Raw genomic sequence first — 22,323 nt, forward strand, 5'->3', positions numbered from 1 at the left:
ACTTTCTTCTCTCTCGTACTTTTTCTTACAATTTCCGCAATGGTGTTGCCGAAATTCAGTCTCTCTCCTAATTTTGCTAAATAACTTTGAATAGTGTCTATAACAACAATAAACTCCGTTTTTTACAATATTTAACCAAAAAACTCTCATAGTAATCATCATGCAAAGGATAAAAGATTAACTACAAAAATAGAAGTTTGACACGTTATTTTTTTGCCTATTCTGCGTCTACTGTTGTGGCTACACATAGATTTATGTTAGAATTGTGGGATTGGACAATTATATTAAATAAATGTAAGATTAGATTAATTGGGCACTAAATTGAAATACCAAAACACGAATACACATTTCTTATTTTTGCTAGTCTTGTAGTTAGTAGTATAACGTGATATGTATACTATACAGGCATAATATTTTTTGCTACAATAATGTATAAACAACGATAATACTTTAATATATTCTTAATAGACAGTCATTTTACATTGATCAGTGATTGCCACAATGAGATACATGAAGTTTTTGTTGTGTTTCACAACATGGAAGATGCCTAGTTACTAATTAAGATGCCTATTTACTCGTTGAGGGTACCTTCGTGCTTGCACAGGTACAACCATCTTAGAAGAGGGACTTTTCCCCATGCGTTTTCGTTGTGTTCTAATATCAAAATCTGTTTGACAATTACCACATTCATCACTTTTATCATTTGATAACATCTCCATTTTATATTGATTAGTGATTGCCACAATAGGGTACATGAAGTTTTTGTTGTGTTCCACAACATGGAGGATGCCTATTTCCTCGTTAAAGATACCTTGCACAGGTACAATCGTCTTAGAAAAAAGACTTTTTCCTATGCACCTTGGCCGTGTTCTAATATCAAAATCTGTTTGATAATTACCACTTTCGTCACTTTTATTATCTGATGACATCTTCATATTTTTTGCATCTTCCCCACTGTCCTCAATTGAGGCATCTTCTTCAGAGTTTAGAGCACATGTTCATGTATTTGACGGCGTACAAAAATCACCTACAAGAGGATATTGTTAGGAAGGTTGTGATGTCATGAACAAGTCATGTTGTTGTTAGATATACTACCCATGTGGATATTGATTATTGTGATATGTATTAGATGTAACAATTGATAATAACAAAGTAGAAAGGATTATAAAAATAATCACAATAATACAATTTATAAAGGGTTGAGTTATAGAAAATCTTACTAGATCTCCTGCATTATTACAATGTTTGTAGTCATATAATAATAATAAAAATAAATAATATATTTTGCTAATGCAATACTTTGCTTTCAGTTGAATCCAATTATTTGTTGTTTATTATGTTCTATGTGTTTGTTTTTTCTTTAATTTCTTATAAGTTGCACCGAAAAATATTTTTCTCGTTTTTATAAAAATCTTCTAAAACCTTCATGTTATGAACTGATTCTAAAATTTCTTCTCACGGGGTGTGCAAGTTTTCTCTTTGTTTCATTAGTTGAAACCCATTAGGACTTGAAACTTTCATTTTCTAAGCTCATTTACTCATGCTTTTTGCCACAAATCCTAATTAAGTATTCAAGCTGTCTCACATCACCAATAATATCCTAAGAATGGTAAAATAAAATAAAATAAAATAAAAAAGACAAATAAAAAAGTTAGTCATTATATATCATGTCACACAATTAGTAGTATGCTATTTCCAAAGAGTATTTGCAAAAGATTATAAGAATAATTAGTGTTATCAATTAGAGGCTGTTTGGGAATATTTTGATTATAAGAATATAAGAAGAATATTTAATACTAATTTGATATATGTGTTTAAAAATTGAAAATTATGTTTAAAAGTTAAAAATTGTTGTTTGCAAATATTTATAAAAATACGTGAATAAAAAAATATAAAAATACGTGTAATGCTTTTTAAAAACTAAAAATGATTGTTTGAAAATACAAACCAAACACCCCTTTGAGTGTGTTTAGAAACATATTATTTAGCTGAAATTAATTTTTTTTTTATACTAAAAGTAAAATAAATAAGGTTAGAAGATAACTGAAATAATATCTCATACTAGAAAGTGTAATAAGCACATGAATAGTAATATAAATAGGTTAAATAATAAAAATAAATTGTCTTTTAGCAGCTAATGTCAAACGCATCCTTATTACCCACATCCTTCGTACCAAAACAAAATTGAAGATAAAATCATAGAGTCAAAAAATATAAAGAAGAAAAAAAAAAAGAATAATGAAAGGCTAGAGCCTAAAAAGTGAAGGTAATTTTAAACCGGAAAATTACCTTCTTTCGAAATCCTTCCATTCCAAAATATACGTGTTCTCTTCAAACTTCCACTAACACGTTGGCTTAGGAGTAAACATTCTTTATTCCACCCCCTCCAACACTTGAACCATCAGTCTTTGCTCTTTATTGCCCAATCCTTCAAAAAATAAAAGTTTAAGCAAGCACTAATTAGCTAAATATTAAGTGCAATATGAAACCCCAATAATCAAAACCTTTATAACTAAAATATTATGATACAAATTTAACATGATTTTTGTTGACGAAAAACAAGTTTAAAATTTTCGTAAACTTTCGAAGGATGAGCAAGGAACTTTCTTATGCAGAATCTAAAGGGAAAGCATTTAAAATTAATAAAAATTTGGGTTAAACAATAATGCACATGCTTAATCCTAAAAACAAACCCAATAAGAGATTCTATCTAAACAAACACAAAATATAGATCCGACAAAAATTCAAGCTTTGGGTGTACAAATTCTAGTGCATCATGGTGATGAAAACAAAAAAAAAAAAAAAACATAAAGAAACGGCCCACAGATGAGTACCTTTTCGAGCGTTGAAAAGGCTTTACCTTCCTTCATATGAAGGCTCTTCTTCTCTTTGAGGGTATTGGGGTGTGGAAGATGAGAAAGGGTTGAGCAAATAAAGAGAGACTCAAGAGTGAGAGGTCTCATCAGCGGGTCGGTGAAAACTGAAAAGCACTGAAGATAACTAAAAAGGCTGTAAAGTGAATGATGAGAGCCTGCAAGATTCGCACGGACTGAAACAAAAGAGCAAGAAAACACATTACAATACAATGATTAGGGTATTTCAGTAATTTAATTTCTTATTACTTTAACTTTACGAAAAAATCAGTTTTTTTTTTTTTTCACTCAGAAAGAAATGATATATTTTTTGAAAAGGAAAATAAAAAAATGAAAATATATATATATATATATATATTTTTAGAGAAAATTTTAACATATGGCGTCCGCTCCTGATGATAGTTCATTATCATTAAATCAAGACACCAATCAGTTTTTGGTGTAGGCGGGAATTGAACCCCATATCTCTTATACAATTATCAAAAACTTTACCAGTTGAACTAACTGAACCCACTAAAAAAATATATTTTTGATTGCATGATTTCTTCATTCCTAATATTTTTGAATATATCATTATTAATTAATGTGCATGCATACATTATTAATAAAATAATCGTTCATTTTTTATTTGCGGGCCGAGCTAGCTAGAAGAAAGGAGACTCTGTAGGAAAAGGATAATAACATGAGAAAATTAAGGAAGAAGCACAAAATAAGCACCTTAATTTATTTTAAAAATACAATAGAAATCATGAGCAGACCTTTCTTTCAAATCCCAAAAAAAAATAAGCATGAAAGAAGAGTTGTATAAATTCTAGGTAATATAAAATAATTCGATAAATAAAAGAAGTGAAAATCCACAAGAACTCAATTTGTATAACCAAAATTTGTATATATAAAAAAAAAATCATCAAATCAGTTTTATATAATTTATATTAAAATAAAGTTTTTTCATTAAATCGTGTGAAATAATATTTTAAATTATAATATAATTAAAATTACAATTTTTAAAAGTTTTAAATCAATTTTTTCTTAAATCAATTAAATATTATACATTACAGTATAACAAGCTTAAAAATATAAAATGGTCTCATTAATCAGTATAGAACCAACTCAATACATTTTGAGACTTAAGACAGAAAAACTTCATTGTATTTTTTAAAAATATTTAAATATTAATTAAATATAATTTATTTAACTTTCTATATTATTATTATTTTATATGAAAAATTGCTAATTAAATTTTTGTGTTTAGGTTTTATTAACATACCTTTTACAAGTTGTTAGGAAAATTAATTATTAATAATTATTTAGCATAGTCATAACATTTTTGGTAAAATAATTTATGTTTTCAATTAGGTTAGATTTCTATTATCTCAATATATATTTTGGACATTTTTGGAGATGGACCCACTCATAGTTTTTCTTAAAAATAATTATTATTCTAAAATTTCGGCAGCTTTTTTTTTTTGTTTTTTTTTACAATTTTGAAGGACTCTTATTTATTTAATAGGGCCTTGGATACCTTTTTAATTTTTTGGGACCGGTGGGGGGGCTCTGGGTCAATACTTTTTGCTTTTTTTCATTAGTTGAAACTTGAAAAAGCTTGTTTCCATATATATATATATATATATATATATATATATTAGATAAAAATAAACATCTAAGAGTATAACTTATGTAAAATGCCCTATTGTAAAATGTTATAAAACAAAATGGTTTCTGTAAGGACTCAATTTGTAACCACCCAAAAATGATGTTGGGTTCGTACGTTAAAAGGCCCAAACAATAAAATTTGTAGAGCGTGGGCTTGAAAGGCTAGGCCTTGATCATCGAACGGTGGTTAGTCATGGTGTTCATACAAATTTAAACCGTGTTCGCTCGAGGAGTCTTTCTCCTTGATACGATCTGGGAGGCTCTCGTTCTTTGCCTTTTTTCCCAGCCCCTTTTCTGGATTGCTTACTTCTCCTTTTATATTAGCCTGCACCCCTCATCCAACGTCCACGTGTAGGTTCGACTTTCCAGGACTGATACTTGTCCCATCAGCCCATACTCAAAGTGGTTGGGAGTGGTTGTAAAAGCTGAACAGCATTGCTCTGTCTGACGCAGAGTATTCAATGGCAGTAATGACAGCTTTTCCTTTGTCCTTTGTCGCCATATTATCCAAGGGTCATTTCTCTATTAACGCGGATATTTTAGGTTTTTTCCAAAACCATTCCTATACCGTTCTGACCCTTTCCTTTATGAGGGCCTTAGGAATGCCGAGGACAGAGTCATCCTCGACTATGTCTCAAAGCTACTTGTACTTTTATTGTATATCCTTGACTATATCCCACCTCGACTCGAGCCTTGGGCTCTAAGGTAAAATGGGTCAGGGTCACAATTTCTTTGACCCCATAATAGCCCTTAAAATCCTGCTGCCCGACCTCTTGGTCGGGGAGGAGGGTTTTGGTGATGTCGGGCCTGTATCATGGCTTGCCCAGCTTTATCCTTCATTAATATCGGTGTCTTTTAGTTTGCTTGGAAAACGCTCCCGGTCATGAGATATTCCTTTAGTTTTACTCACGTCGCACCTCTGCCGTTTCAATGTACAAGGTGCGTTTTTAATAAGCTCCTTTTACGAGGCGACGCCCATTCAATGGTTGTAAACGGTATTGGGAGTTGAGCGGGAATTATCTCGTTCTGCGCTTTCCTTGGAAATCTATATAGATTAAATGCCACCAGTCTTGCCTTCTGTATAAGAAGCAAGGCAGGAGGTCACCTCCTTTACGCACAGACCCTTCAGTCCTTCTAAAGTTCTAAACCTCCAACTACACTCAAAGTTTTCCTTATCAGCATAATCAAACTTTAGAGTGTGATATGTTTGAGGCAAAAGCGGGGGTGAAGGAACCACATCCTCTCCAGAAGCACCGGGTCCCTCCGAAACTTAAGATGGCTCGGTCAGGGCAGGATAGGCAGAGACTCAAGATATTTTTCTTTTTCCTTCAGCCAAAATCCGAAGCAGGTGTTAATCGCATCCAATTTTTGGTGCTACGAAGCTGGGGTTGCTCATCATCAGTACCATCCGCTCTCTTTCGAGCATAGCTAATATGGCACATGCGTGATAGGATTCAGGGCTAACGCAGGGATTAAGCATCCCTGCTTCTTCCTCTCTTCCTTCACTGGTGCTTCTTTTCGCCTCCTCTTCTTCTTCTTTCCCATCACCGGATCTATCCTGGTGCTTTTACTTCTTCCTCTTCTTCTCCTCATCCATCAAAAGGGGTCACCCTCTCATACATCATCGCTACTGGAGCAGAGTTTAGAAAGATTTGTCGTTTCCTTGTATCTTTTTATTTTTGCTTTTGTAATTAGCTTCCTATATAGGCTTGTTTAAGTCCCTCATTGTACGTTGTACTACTTTTTTATATTAATAAAAGTTGACATTATTTTATTCTATGTATTCTTTCTTTTCTGCACTAGTTATGCTGTGAATGAGTGTGCTATTATATGATTATTTTCTATTCATTTTTTTATTCTAAACGATACTTAGGGCCGAAACCCTTGTTAAGAAAAAGATATTATTTTGAGCTTATTGAAACTATTCGGCACAATAATGCCGACCTGAAAAAGGTTATATACCTAAGACTAGCCGAGATGACAGCTGAATGCTCGGTACCATGTAGGAGGTAACCATCCGAGGATGGGTAACCCAAAATGAACAGCTTCTGTGGGTCGCTATGTATTAGGATGCTTTTCCACCTTCCTAATAACCTTCATAACCTTAGCCGTTTTTTGGCATCTGGTCCAAGGGCCAAAATACGACCATATCGAACTTTAAACGCTCGTTTGCATCAGTTCCCTTAGAACTGAGGATCTGAGGACAGGTCGGGATCTTCATTCCGTCTAGGACTTAATCCGACTTTCAGTAAATAATTTTCCTGTAGGTCTGAGCAATCTAGAATTCTCCTTAAGTGATTGGTTTCCCCATGGATTTGAATCCGAAGACCATGCAATACCTTGGTTCTGTCCAAAACTTAGCTTTTTAAGTAGTTGGTTTCCCCATAGGTTTGAGTCCGAGGACCATGCAATACCTTGATTCTGTCCAAAATTTAGCTTTTTAAGTAGTTGGTTTCCCCATAGGTTTGAGTCCGAGGATCATACAATACCTTGGTTCTGTCCAAAACTTAACTTTTTAAGTAGTTGGTTTTTCCATAGGTTTGAGTCCGAGGACCATACAATACCTTGGGTCTGTCCAAAACTTAGCTTTTTAAGTAGTTGGTTTCCCCATAGGTTTGAGTCCGAGGATTATGCAATACCTTGGTTCTGTCCAAAACTTAACTTTTTAAGTAGTTGGTTTCCCCATAGGTTTGAGTCCGAGGACCATGCAATACCTTGGTTCTGTCCAAAACTTAGATTTTTAAGTAGTTTTGGGGAGATCAGCCCCTCGGCCAAGGTGTGGGACATTGGTTTGGGGGGATTAGCCCCTCGGCCAAGCCCCTAGAACCACCCGCGCTACTGACGCTTCGAAGCATAGCCCCTAATGGAACTTTATGTTAGGGCACTACAACGGGTTATTGGAAGTGATGGGGGGACTTTCTCAACCCACCGCCTATGCCAATACACAAGCCTTCCTACAGACGGCGCCAATTGTAAGGACTCAATTTGTAACCACCCAAAAATGATGTTGGGTTCGTACGTTAAAAGGCCCAAACAATAAAATTTGTAGAGCGTGGGCTTGAAAGGCTAGGCCTTGGTCATCGAATGGTGGTTAGTCATGGTGTTCATACAAATTTAAACCATGTTCGCTCGAGGAGTTTTTCTCCTAGATACGATCTGGGAGGCTCTCGTTCTTGGCCTTTTTTCCCAGCCCCTTTTCTGGATTGCTTACTTCTCCTTTTATATTAGCCTGCACCCTTCATCCAACGTCCACGTGTAGGTTCGACTTTCTAGGACTGATACTTGTCCCATCAGCCCATACTCAAAGTGGTTGGGGGTGGTTGTAAAAGCTGAACAACATTGCTCTGTCTGATGCAGAGTATTCAATGGCAGTAATGACAGCTTTTCCTTTGTCCTTTGTCACCATATTATCCAGGGGTCCTTTCTCTATTAACGCAGATATTTTAGGTTTTTCCAAAAACTGTTCCTATACTGTTCTAACCCTTTTCTTTAGGAGGGCCTTGGGGATGCCGAGGACAGAGTCATCCTCGGCTATGTCTCAAGGCTACTTGTACTTTTATTGTATATCCTCGGCTATATCCAACCTCGACTCGAGCCTTGGGCCTTAAGGTAAAATGGGCCAGGGTCACAATTTCTTTGGCCCAACAGTTTCTAACACTTGGGTGGATCAAAGAACCCATTTCCCCCACTTTTTTTTTAAATAATAATCAAGCTCAATACAATTTTAAATTATTTTCATAACTATATTTGCAATCGGTACAAACTTTATAACTCCATTTTCAAAATGCATTTCTTAGGCAAAGTGACGAGCATATTTTATTCTGCGATTTTATTTATATTTTGATTCTGAGAACAATTTAGTTACAAAATGTGTAGCTATTGAAACCAGATCCTGAGATGGTGGCCACAAAACTTATTGCTCGAAAAAAATTCAAAGACACAGGAAAACAATTCAACATCATAGCAGCTTCTTGGATTCAATTTATGATACATGATTGGATAGATCACTTGGAGGATACCAAGCAGGTTTGCTGTATTTACAACACAATTATAACAATTTGTTAACTTTTTGGAAAAATTAACAAATGCTTAAATGTTTGAATGTTTAATCTATTGGGTAAAGCCATCATAGATTGAGTTGACTGCACCTAAAAAAGTTGCAAACCAGTGCCCCCTTAAGTCTTTCAAGTTCTACAAGACAAAGGAAGTTCCAGCGGGCTTTTACAAGATCCAGACTGGTGCACTAAACATTCGTACACCATGGTGGTAAGAAACTAGTTTACTTTCTTTAACTTAGGGTGTACCAAATTTTAGACAAAAATGCCTAAATTAAATAAGCTGATTTGAACTTCAGCTCTTGTCCTCACCGATTCTACAAGAATTTTGTAGTTTGTACTTATGAAGTGATCATTACGTCAAGGGTGTGCAGTGATCAACTTCAAAGTACTATTGAAATATTTGTGATTAGTGAGAAGAAACAAGAGAGGAAAGGGAAGTGGTAGATTAATTAATTTTTACACTATTATATATAACCCCACCTAGGGTTGTAAGTGAACCAAGGTTTGCCGAGTAGTGTATGTTCAAACTTGGCTCGTCAGGAAAAGTTAAAGCTCAAATTTGACTTGAGCTCAGACAAGCCTAAAAATAAAGTTCAAGCTTAAGCTTGTGGGAAAGCCGAAAAGTTTGAGTTTGGCTTGGCTTGACTTGATTAATTAGTCAAGCTAAGTTCAAACTTAATATCAAACTCAAACTCGAGCTTAGGTCAAGCTTTTTAACATGAGATCTAAGAAAATTACATTATCTTGATAATGCTTAAATATCTAAAATTAAGAGAAAAAATGAAGAAAATAAAATAGCATACTTATTTTATCATGCGTCCAATCCTACGTACTTGGCTTATTTATGATTAGCCATTATTCAAATTAAAAATTTACATAATTAAATTCATTCATATATCCTACCTTGTCTACAGTTTCAACAATTGTTCAAAATACAATTTTTTACATTCACATTAGATTACTTGTCTGTAACTATTATGAATGGGAAAATACTAATATATGTTATAACTTTACATTAGATGATTGATAGGGAAGGATCATATGTGGCCCACTTAATTAATTAATTTATTTTTAAATGTAACTAAAGTCTAAAGTGGTTCTTGATTAATTTAAAGGGAAGGAAAAAATTAAGGTCATGGGTAGTGGTCCCATGTTAGCCATGTCATTAGATATGTGTAATGAGTATATTTAGCTAACATATATAAACTTATAAATGAGTCTATACTTGAATTGTTTTATATCAAGCCTTGTAACTCACGAGCAAGTTCATAAACAATTTTTTTTTTTTTTTTGCTTGAGCTTGACTTGTTTATTAAATGAGTTTAAAATTAAGGTTCAAACTTGACTTATTTATAAACAAACAAACAGGAACCAACTTTTTATTAAACTGAGTCTGAATTATTATTTATAGCCCTAATAAAATTCTAAGCCTTTGTCTGGTGGAAAGTGTCATCTGCATTTGGAGTGTGATTGGTAGGGGTGAAAATAGAGAGGAAAGAAAATTTGGGTAGGTGAAAACAGTTCACTTGAACTTATCATTTTTCTCCTTCCCAATTGGAGAGAAAAGAAGATAGAAAATATCTATGAATATGAAATTATAAGATTACCCTTATTATCCAATTGTTTAAAAATATAGTAAGAGCATAATAATAATTTGATTTTTATCCCCCAACCTTGCTACCCTCTGTGCCAATACACATGATGGAATATGAACTCAGAAACAGCGGGCTTCAAAAAATTTTAAGGGTGAAAGGGTCTTTTTATTTTCGGTGAGGTGTCAAAAAAATGAGCCATTAGATTAAATAAAACGCTGAAATTTGTGCTATTGCACGGGACGGGATCTCAATCCCTATCTCCATGGACAAGTACATTACAAAGTCTGACACCCAACCTTGCAAAATAAAGGTCAATCCAACTAACAAGTTACAACACAATCCCCCGTACAAAAGATTCCCAATTCCATGTCAAATTATCAAAAGCGACAAATAATACCCCTTCAAAGTTCACACTTTGACAAGACAATACAAAAAGAATCCTGCAAGTCTCAATAGTAAACAGTGCACACCAAAAACTGATGGCTAAACCCCCAATTACCACACAAACAACCCCAATTGAGATCCTTTGGATCCTAGAGGAATCCAGTCCATTCATTACTTGTACTTTTTTCTCCAGTCTCCTTTTTTTTTCTTTTTTTTTTTACCAGCATTTTTTTTTCTCCGGTCTCCACCTGGCTTTAATGAAATTATTGATACGTTCTTCTATGACAATGAGGAGCTTCTCCATCATGAATTGCAGCATTCCTATCCTATGTGACCATAGATTATAAGCAATTGCCCACCATGCTATTAAACAACAGACCTATTTCACTATAGGAGTGAATCTGCAACAAGGCAGAGACCTATATATATGCTGATTCTCCAAATCCTCTTAGCCATGGGGCATTCAAAAAAATATGTGATCTCTGCATTCATCACTACAACTCCTAAAGATAGAAACGACAGGTTGTATCTCTTGTTTAAACCCCATTTGAGCATTCTGTCCCTGGTTGGAAATCTGCTCTGCAAAACCATTCATCCAATGAATACATGTCTAGGAATGGTGTGAGATTAAACCAAAAAAGCTTCCACCGGTACTACACCTCTAGTTTTTTTTTTTTTTTCTGAGGTCATCCCAATAGCAGTTTTAATAAATAAATCACTTGGATTTTGGTAGTAGTGTTTAATGAAAGGTAAACTATCCGATTAATTAATGGGAAGACGCGCACATGGGAAGCCAGAATGCTACTGTGAACCTCTCTTGATTTTGCGTGAGAAAATGAAGAGAAAGTAATGCTGATGCATGCATAAGACTAACAATCTACTATGGATAATATCAATTAATCAATAGTTTATTTTCCTTAATGGATAATTAGCTGATAAATTATAAAACCGAATTAACTACTATTAATCCATATATTTTTAAAAAAACAATTCTCAAAATTGGTGATAAACTCGAAAACACGTCAACCCCTAAATATTAGAAGATCGAAACACAATTAAATAAGTTTGCCATCACAACTACTGAATTTAAAAAAGAAAAAAAAAAAAAAAACAGCCTCTTGATTCAGCCGTATAACACAGTGCACTATCACTCAATCAGTATTGATCATCAATTAATCAACAAAATAGGATGTTCAACCCCTTCAAATTGTGCATACATAAGCAGAACCTTAACACGGTAAGCCAACATCAAAACGAGCTCAAACTTATCAATATATTTGAGGAATAATCATTCAATTCTTCCTCTACTTGTAAACTTCTTAATTGTAACATATACATATATGATATAACGTATTATTTAAAAAGTAATCAATAAAAATAAAAACAAGATAACTGTAGGAACACGTTTTACAACCCAAGCTCAAGATGTATAGGATCTTGGCCTAGTGAGCCCAGTACAATAAATTTGTAGAGAGTGGGTCGAAGAATTAGACCCTAATGAATTGGACAACGGCTAATATGGATTTAAATGAAGATCAAACAAGGACAAGAAGCATTGATCTGAATCAATTCACTGTCTGAGGAGGTAAGTCTTTATATAAATCAATTGGACTGAATGCAAGTATAATTTTTATGGCTATAGTGTTCTCTTCTTGTTTTTCTCTCTCCTTTCTCATGGAGGATCCCTTACATTATATAACTTCCTTTGGGCTATCTTGATCCTACACTTGTTGGTCATCTGAGCTCCTATTTGAGTACTTGTCCCATCAGACACCCTCTCTGGATTTCTGTGAGTTACGGTAGCCAAGACAATACTGTTCAGAGGTCCTTTCCACATAAATATGGGCAGAAAAGTAGCTGTAGTGCATTCAGTGCGATGGTAGCAACTTTCCCTTAGATATTTTTAGGTTCCCCTCATTCTCGTATGTTCATGATGCACATCCCTATCACTGGAGCTTCATGGAAGGTCGTTATGGATATTGGAATATAGATTTGAGCTGTAATACCGTGTTCGAGGAGATATTCCTCCTTGGATCACCCTTCCATTTGTATCTTACTCATCAAATCCTGAACCTGAATCATTTATTACCCTTTGTTCCTCCTCGGACTGCTCATGCTCTCGGCCAAGGCCCAAGGTCCAATATATGATTTGGGCCCTTAACCCTACAATAACATTTTTAACAATTAGAAGTTCAAATATTCAAGAAAATCAAGATAATAGAAAACTAAGCAATATAAAGAACGAACTTCCAATTGTTGCACAAAACTCTCACGAATAAATATATCAACAAACCAAGATGCTCAGCCCCCTCCAAATGTGTGTATATAAGCTTGAATTGATTTGCCAAAATTCATCAATATCGTAATATATTATTTTAAGATATACAAAATTGAGCAAAGAAGAGACACATAATACTAGCATTGCCGGTACAATGCCTTAAGGTTATACAACTCACAGCATCTTGATTAAGTACTAACAAAATACAAAGAGGGTGTTCAACTATAACAAAATCATCCAACAGCTTAGCACCACTTCTTGCTAGTGCATTTGCACAGTTGTTTGCCTCTTTATATATAGGATTGCTTCACTCGGCATTAGGAATCCTGCTCAGAAGGAACCAAGAATCATCAAGAGGAGAAAAAGAAAGCCCATCTCTGTGACCTATGGAGTGGGCAAAACCCTTAACCCACTCACCAAGATGATTGATGATTCCTAATAATAAGCCAACCACTACCTGCCAAGCCATGATTCCCAAGAGAAAAGCCATCAGTATTTAGGTTCGATTTGTTGACGTTCTAAAATAATTCTTCACCTAAACAAGCTTAGAGCATCAGTATCCGAGCTGGTATAACTCATAATATGCTATACTTCAACTGTTTAACATCAAAGCACAAAAAACATGCATTACTCAGGCTTCTAATTGTAAAAATTTTTACAATCTTGCTACAATACCACCTTACTTGTATGACGTTACTTGTAGCATATTATATAATATTATATTATATATTTTTTCTCTTTCTATTAGCTACTCAGTTCTTTATCTCCTTTATTTTTTTCTCTGATTCTCTCTCTTTCCTTCAGTCCTCACTCTTTACTCCCTCTCTCACATCTCTCTCTCTCTCTCTCTCTCTCTCTCTTTCAAAGCTTGCCACCAAAGCTGGGTTGGATTCGGAATGGTCACGGCATGATAGAGATCAGCGTGGTCACAACATGATTACAGTGTGGCGAGTGGATTTTGATGGGTTGTTTGATTTTTTGCTATGAATTTTTTACTTTTGGGTTTGGATGGGTTGGTTTTTGGATTCTGATGGGGTTGAGTTGGATTTGGATTGGTTGGTTGGGTTGGCGTGGTGAGCAGTGGTGGTGGTGTGGTGGGCAGTGGGTTGTTCGATTGTTTTTGCTATAGGTTTGCTGGGTTTTTGGTGAGTATTTGGTGGTTTTTTTTTTTTTTTTTGGGTTTTTGGTTCTAATGGGATTTTGGTGGACAGTGGGTAGTGGTGGTGGCGTGGTGGTGATTGGGTTGTTTGGTTGTTGAGAGAGTGACAAAGAGGCCATGACAAAAATTAGAAAGTGAAGAGAGATAGATAATTTGTTTATTATTTTAATGTATTGTATTTTAAAATAATAGTTGTAATGTTAAATGTATTGTAAAATAGCATGCTATAATAGATAAAGTAACCTTTGAGATGGTAAAATATGATATATTTTAGATACTGGATACTAATGTTCTTATACAATCTAAGTCATGTTGAAGTCGCATTACTTGTCATCATTTATATAAACTCTAACATACTACATTCTTTGAAAAGAATGTACAATTTGTTGTGAGTTTTTAATAACTTATCCACTTCAACACCCCTCATGTAATCCAAGAAAAGCTGAATATAATCCTTGAAAAGAAAATTTAATTTATAACTTAGGGGTGTTTGGCTCTATGTAAAATATTTTCAAAATGTAAACATAAAAGAAAATATTTTATGTAATGCATAGATTTATCGAAATTGTTAGTAGGCAACTTTGGACATCGTTTCTACAATCCAAACTGTTGCATTACTTTTTCTGGATGGAAATAATCCATATATGTTTTCCTGAAAGACACCATGGATGCAAATAATTATTGTACGATATCCGAACAATTTGCATTTCCAATTACAATGATTATGTTATAAAATTATAATCGATCAAGACAAGTACATTAGTAATAAATTAATCATTGATGAATTGTGACAACATATATCACATGTTTATTATGATATGTGTTGTAATTAGAACAATATGCACATAGAACGTGCGTTGGTGTATGAGTAAAAGTTCTCTTGGTTGCCCACATATACGCAATAAATGATTGCCATTGATTTTAAGTTTTAGAAGTATTAAAGATAAACATTATAATATACAATTTTGTATAGAAATAAAAAGTCAATAATATATTTACAGCCATATGGGTCATCGCCATTTAAATTCGTTGGATTTATTGGAATTGGAGTCAGATATGGAAGAGACACCCATGCCCATAATTGTAATATGAAAATAAGGCCCGCAACCTCCGTGCTTTTTTTAATAACAACAGAACACATTTCTTTATATATAGAAAAGCAAGGGTAGCACTATCCCAATTATATTCCCCAACTTCACCAAAGTCCGCTAACAGTTAGGAAAAGCAACAGTACAATTTACTTTGGCTCTTATTTCCAAATAGTAAAACCAAAATCTAGAACATGTATGCCCTTACATACTATTGAATTGTTACCAAATTGGCACCCTACTAGGTTTGAAAATGTATTGTGTACCCAAGTTATTTTAAGGCTGTCATAGTCTAATGCTATTTTAGGAGGTCTAACTCCAAGTAAATTTTGACATACAGTTCCCCAGTCCAAATTAGTAGGCCCACACACTGCATTGGCATCCTGTCATGATTGCTATAACATGTAAGGTGATCGTCATTTCACAAGTAGGTAGGAAGTGATAAGACCTCAATCAAGATCAATATGTTGTAGGCGGGTAACACGGTATAGTTTACATTTATGCAAATATGGGGCAATACACTCACCTAATTGCTTGGGAAGTGCAAACTGTTGGCCTCGCACTCGTAAAGTGGAAACCTGAAATTAAAAAAAAAAAAAAAAATTGTACAACGTAATATTGGTAATTTTGAATTTATTTTCATGTAAATTGAATAATTGTAGATATTATGAGAACATTAATAAATTTTGATCTCCCAACATACATTGCCTTCCAAAGCATCATTAGAGATATGATGTTGTTGGGTTAGCAAAGAAAGATCGAACAATCCAGGCTCCATTTCGAATGTATCCCATATTAAAATCTACAATGAGTTAAAAGTGAATGAATATAAAGATACTTTGACAATATTTATTACCTCCATATCAGTAAAAAATTGTCTATAAATCAAACTAAATTAACCTCTATTTTTTGGACAAAGAGAACCTCTATGATTTTAAAGTAATATGAAAATACTTTGACAACATCCATTACCTTTATATCAGTAGTAGTGGGTTTTATTTATTTATTTTTTATTAACTAGCATGTTATTTTTGGCTTTTATGTATTGGTATTGTACTCTAATTAAAATAATTAAAAAATAAAATAAATTATAATGATGTGTACATTTTTGAACTTGCAAAGTTCATCTATCAAAATTATAAAAAGTTAAATCAAAATCAAAAGTTTCGGTTTTATATTATGCGTGCGTTTGCCTAATGCGTGTTTTGCGTTTTAAATCCTGGGTCCCACGACACTATTCACGAACTAGCCAAACTTGTGAAAAACGCATATTATTTTTGCTATACGGTGCATTTTGCAGTAATTGAGATACGCCAATGGATCTATTTTTAAATTTCTTGCTATGGTGCGTTTTGAGCAACCCTTTGTTCCAAATACAAATACAGTGTGCTGAGCAATGGATATATTTCTCCTACTTTCTTCTTTCTCTCTGCTGTGCGAGATATGTGATATCAGTGTCTTCAGTGCGCTTCGTAAATGCTCCATCCTCTTTCTTTTCAATGAACTGCACCTACCCACCAAATTCGAAATCATCAAAACAGAGGAAAGAAAATGGTCCTTCCTTTAAGCGGAACAAACACATGAGTACCCCTCTGTTCTTCCTTCACTTGAGTCCGCCTTCTCTTGGCTGTGAATGTTGTTGCCACCACTGTAGGCGAGAGACATTGCATTTATCTATAAGTTGTATCTAAACTTCTCATACTCTCAGATGTGTTGGCATGTTCTCCGAACATCAATCTAGCAGAAATTTCCATTAATCCAATATCACCTTGTTCTTGTGTTCAACTTTGTGTGTGGTTTTTGTATTTTGTCTGTGAAATTTATCTATGGGTTTCGCTATCCTTCATATAATTTTGTGTGATTTTCTTCCCGCCTATGTTTGTATTTGGACTATGTGAGTTTAATTTGCATTTTTTCATGTGGGCATGTAATTGATTATGATATGCATACGAATTGTTTGTCGAAATGTCTCAATGAGTATAGAATTCCGTTGTAACAAAAATGGTTAAGGGAAATCGAAGGACGCTGGAAATGATGTGAGAACTAAGTGGAAAGATCCAATAGAACTAAAAACTTTTTGTGATTTGTGTGCTGCTCAAGTCCTAGAAGGCAATAGGAGCAGAGGACTTTTAAGAAAGGAAGGTGTTGATGCAGTGATTAAGCAGTTGAGTGAAATAGGCAAAGTGGTGTTTCACTTGCAGTTTAAAAAAAAAGGATCATTTAAGAAAATTTTGGAGGATATGGAAGTAGTTTATTGAGCGTGAGACTGAGTTGGGTTATGATTATGACACTAGGAGGATTGATGCCACTGATGAGTGGTGGGGACGAAAGCTTAAGGTTAGTTTACTTTACATAGTTGTGATAACCTCAACTATCTACAACTATATTGTGCCGTAACTATTGTTTGTACACATGTAGGAATGTCCCCAGGCAACAACTATTCGCACAAAAGGTTTGCGAATATTACTTCAATGGAAATTATGTTTGAAGGCACAGTTGCAACGGGAAAAAATACATAGACCCCAAGTAGTCAAATACCAAAGGAAAGCACCGAAGGGTCTGGGGACTCCACTGATAGCAAAAAATTTGTTGACCCCCAATGTCAGCCCTTTGCCAATGTTGACCCAATGGATGTTGAAGGTCCATCATTGTCGAGGACAGGACCGACAATAAATAAGGGAAAAGGTTTGGCAAGAGGTGTCCACCTCTTTAGGGGAATTCACAAGAAGCATGGTAAAAAGCATTCAATTGTGCAAGAGATGTCTGATTCTTTAAAGAACATCTCAGATGTTATCATTGAAAGTAGAAGTGTAAGTACTCGTACACCATTTGCTTTCGCAGCAGCTGCTGAGGTTCAAGTAGTTATGGACATGGTGTTGAGTCTTCTTGGGGTGCAACCAAGTGATCGCCTTCATATGTTCAGCTCCTACTTTTTCATGGAAAACCAAGAGGCTAGGCACATGTTTGCAGCACATAGTAATTCTAAAGAGTTCTAATTGAAGCGGCTAGAGAAACAGTACCAAAAAAACCCCGAGCTTTGGTGAAGAAAAGGGGATTGTTTTGATAGGAGTTGCTTAGAATGGTGTTGTTAATTGGATTTTCTCTATGTAACTATTGCTCTTTTTTTATTTTATTTTATTTTTTAATTTTATTGGCTGAAACTGTGCTTACCTTGAGTGTGTATGTAATTGTTAGGTACTCTTTCTATTCTAGTAGTAATTAAAAATGGTGTTAAGTAATGTAACATCCAATTTTCCTTAGATTTGTGTTCTCTTAAAGTTCCTTTGTGATGATCTTCTGTTTAGATGTTTTTTCTGCACTAGTATGTTTCTTTCCAATATTTCTTGGTTTCTTACGTGTTTACATGTGTTCTCAAAGACAACTTTATGATTATTCAGGGTAGCTTTATGAAAGATACCCAAATGGCTTCAGAGGAGAGCATTGTTTCAGTGGTGCAATTCTAAAACATTTAGACAATTTCTTCATAAGTTTTGCTTTCATTTTGAGTTAAAGGTATGCAGTAAGTTGTTTGGTGGCTTTAAAGATGCTGCAATCTCCATAGTATGTTGACATTCTCTATTAATTTTATGAATTGGTTTCTATTTCTACCATTTGTAGTTGTTTTGTGCTAATAAATTCTTATTAACGCTCCATTTGTGCAGGTAAAAGTTTAATGCACTAATTTCCAGCCAAAAAAATTTCAAAGCAATTAACAAAATAATGGATTTGCTAAACGACTCATCTGATTCTCAACACCAGTGAGTTTTTATACTTTCCCCTCTAGATTTGAATATACATTTTACTAATCTTGGATGAAATTATGAACGGCTAGAACAGTAACTATGAAAACATATGATTAGCTCTATATGGTCATATTAAAATTAACCAATCCAAACCAAATTTAAGAACTGATCCACAAAGCAAAGATAATCAAAGTTACCACCAAAAATCCTAAACCATATAAGTATTACAAAATTCAAAAAAGATTGGTTACAGTTATGGACAACTGGAAATGAATTGGAAATACCAACGATCATAGCTAGATAACTTTCCAATGGCATCTTTCATAGATTTTACCTGATGTGCAGTGGTTTCTTCAACTAATTGTTAAGTGGAAACGTATTTAGAAGTATTAGTTAAACCATATATTAATTTGCTTATATATAGTTGGTAACATATATAGGGAAATGAGTTTTGAAATGAGCGACGAGCTTGTCCTCGCAGCATATTTAGCTGGGTGTGCAAGTGTCGTAGCTTACATGGAGACGTATATGAACAAAGAACCAATGCATGCAAATCTACAAACAAGGTATGAATATGTACAATATATTTTAAATGAAAATAAGCAGAAATGTCGCAATGTTTTTAGACTATCAAACCATGTGTTTGAAGAATTGTGTAATATATTGCGCACTCAGTATAGATATGAGGGTACTAAAAGAGTTCGCTTGAAAGAGTCTGTGGCAATGACATTGGTATTACTTGGTTGTGACATGTGTAATAAAATGCTGCAAGATAGATTTCAACATTTGGGTGAGACAGTAAGTCGACACGTGGAGATGGTAGTTACATTGTTAGCCACTGTTATAGTAACAGACATTATCAAGCATGATGATCCTACATTTCCTAACGTGCCACAATATATAAACACTAAGATTAAAAAATTACAATATCTTAAGGCATATTTTTTACAAACCATCTATATAAGAAAATAATTTCCAATTAAATTAGAGGGCTGAGAAGTAAAGGAATTATAGAGTGATACTTGCAAGAAAAAAAAATGCAATCAAATAATCATAAACATCTTCTCCAAAAAAGATAATCATAAATAAAAACAAAAGAACAACAATAAAAAATAATATAATTTATATATAATAACTACTACAGATTTTTCTGCTAAATATTAAACATAACTGACAATGCTTGTAGTTCATAATGAAATTGAAAGAGACTCGAATAGAGGATTTATCAAGCTAAATTTTGAATAATAGTAATAGTTTTAATAAAAATAATCACACACAATAATTACTATTAACTATAATATCACCATATATAATATTTCCAGTATATTATCGTATAATATTTACAAAACATATATACAAGTGTGCATTTGTAAGCGACTAAATCTCTCGTTTCGAAATAAAGTCGAACAAGTGAAATAGTTTCACAAATGCGAATTTGTATTGATGATTGTGTGGTACAATTCTCTGTGATTACAAAAGAGTTATCCTCTGATTCGATCTCCTTAAAAGATTTGTTGATTGGATTTGTGATGATGTGATTTTGTTTTGAACACAAGATATCCTTCAATTTGGTTGAGGAATGGATCGAAGATCTTTGGAACAGAAGTACAATGAATCTCTGACTATGAGCTTGTTAGAAATTCTTTGTTCTTCGTGTTCTTTGTGTTCTTCGTGTGTTCTTCGGGCGTTCGTCGTCTTCGAAGGTTTGTTGTGGAAGTTCTCCGGGGCTTTAGAGGGTTGAATCCGTGGAGCTTCACTAATTTGTGGTTGTTTGAGGTTTCTGGAGGCTTTTGAGCTTGATTCCAGTGAACTTTGAGATCTAGGCAGATAGTTTGGATAATTTTGCTTCGAATGTTCTTTGTATTTGAAGGTTTGTGGTGGAAGTTCTTCGGGGCTTTAGAGGCTTGAATCCGTAGAGCTTCGCTGATTTATGATTTGTTGATGTTTTCGGACCTTTGAGCTTGATTCCCGCAAACTTTAGGATCTAGGCAGATGATCTGGATGATTCTGTTTCGAATGGTCTCCGATTTTGGGGTTGAAGTTCTTGAAGTTCCTGGAGGCTTCAGGGCTTGATTCCAGCAGAGCTTTTTCCCTTCTGAATCCGGACCTCTAAATCTTCGTCCTTCTGAATCTTCCTCCTCCTGAATGTCTCAGGAAGGCTTCTATTTATAGGAGTTTTGGGGTGGGTGAGCGACACGTGGCGGAACTTGATTGGTGACACATGTCATAGCCTGATTGGTCCGCTTGTGTCATCGCTTACACGTGTGAGGTTGCTTGAGTCATCGCTTACACGTGCGAGCTGCCTGAGTCATCGCTTACACATGCGAGGCTGCTTGAGTCATCGCTTACACGTGCGCTGATGCGTGATTGGCTCTTGCATGACACTTGGCAAATTTCTGTTGGCTTCTGAATAGTGATAGCAAAACCTAGCAGCAATATGATGTTCTGTAATTGGTTGTATTTTGTAGACTTGGTAATGTGACGTGTTAGCTTGTGATAGGTCGGGAATTTTCCCTCTCTACAAATGCCCCCTCGAGACTCGTTTACACACACGGTCTCGGAGTGTGGTGTGGGAATGAGTTTCGAAAAAATGGATTTTTGGTACTTGACTCTTTAAGTGAAGTAGTTGAAGGTGGTGGAGCTGTTGAAGGTGGTGGAGCTTTCAGAAGGATGAGATTAAGTTGAAGTACTTTCAAAAGAGTATTTTGGATCATTGGCGGCGATCACAAGATGTTGAAGATAGGGAAGATGAGAGAATGGTGGCTGGATACAGCATGTAGGGTCATGGAGCTAGCCTCGTATTCTTAAGAACTTCTGGTGAAGTTATTTCAGAAGATCATGCAGAAGATGGAGATGGAGCAAAGCAAATGAGCAAAGCATACACCACCATGGTGCTGGCCCTGTATGTTGGGACCCTTCTGGTGTAGATGTTTATGGGAAGTACACCTTTGAATATGGGATTGACTGTGTGTTGCATGGGGTCCGGCGGTGAGTCATAGAATGTGCCTGTGTAATGGAACCATGCCGACGGACGTTAAGTTGAAGTAATTTCAGAAGAGTACTTTCTGAAATTCTTCAAGCTGATTTTAAGTTGGAGTAATTCCAGAAAATGAGTTTTGAGGTACCAGCAACGATGACCTTTGGGTCCCGTAGTAGTGGGGACATGGAATAAGGCTTTGATGACCATTTACCGGCACCAAAGGCTGAATTCTGATGAGCTGGCACCTTGGAGGTTGTTTTAAGTGTTGATGGAAAACAATTTGTAGGATACCCCAACACTTTTTTACCATCTTCACCTACTGCCACTTGTTGGAAAAGCACAGAAAAAATGAAAGATGGAACTAACTTGTGAACCTGGCTTGGAAACCAGACAAGTTGCTGTTTGTTCCGAACCACTGCTTCTGCTGGAAGACAAAGCAATTGGAAAGAGACTACAGGAGCCCTGAGGTTAGGAACAGGTGCTTCTGCTGGACTTGGATTTCCTGGCCAACC

At 34.9% G+C, this 22,323-nt stretch overlaps 1 long non-coding RNA gene across 1 annotated transcript; it reads right to left on the reverse strand.

Annotated features, from left to right (window-relative positions):
* Positions 1–801: 801 nt before the first annotated feature.
* Positions 802–3,001, reverse strand: LOC115978292. The gene is made up of 3 exons (XR_004088678.1): positions 2,835–3,001; positions 2,290–2,428; positions 802–1,027 (listed from the first exon to the last, which is right to left on the reverse strand). It is a non-coding gene; the product is annotated as an uncharacterized LOC115978292 (long non-coding RNA).
* Between the last annotated feature and the right edge of the window lie 19,322 nt (positions 3,002–22,323).

The sequence above is a fragment of the Quercus lobata genome, chromosome 2 (genome assembly GCF_001633185.2).
Source record: "Quercus lobata isolate SW786 chromosome 2, ValleyOak3.0 Primary Assembly, whole genome shotgun sequence".
Lineage (NCBI taxonomy): Eukaryota > Viridiplantae > Streptophyta > Magnoliopsida > Fagales > Fagaceae > Quercus > Quercus lobata.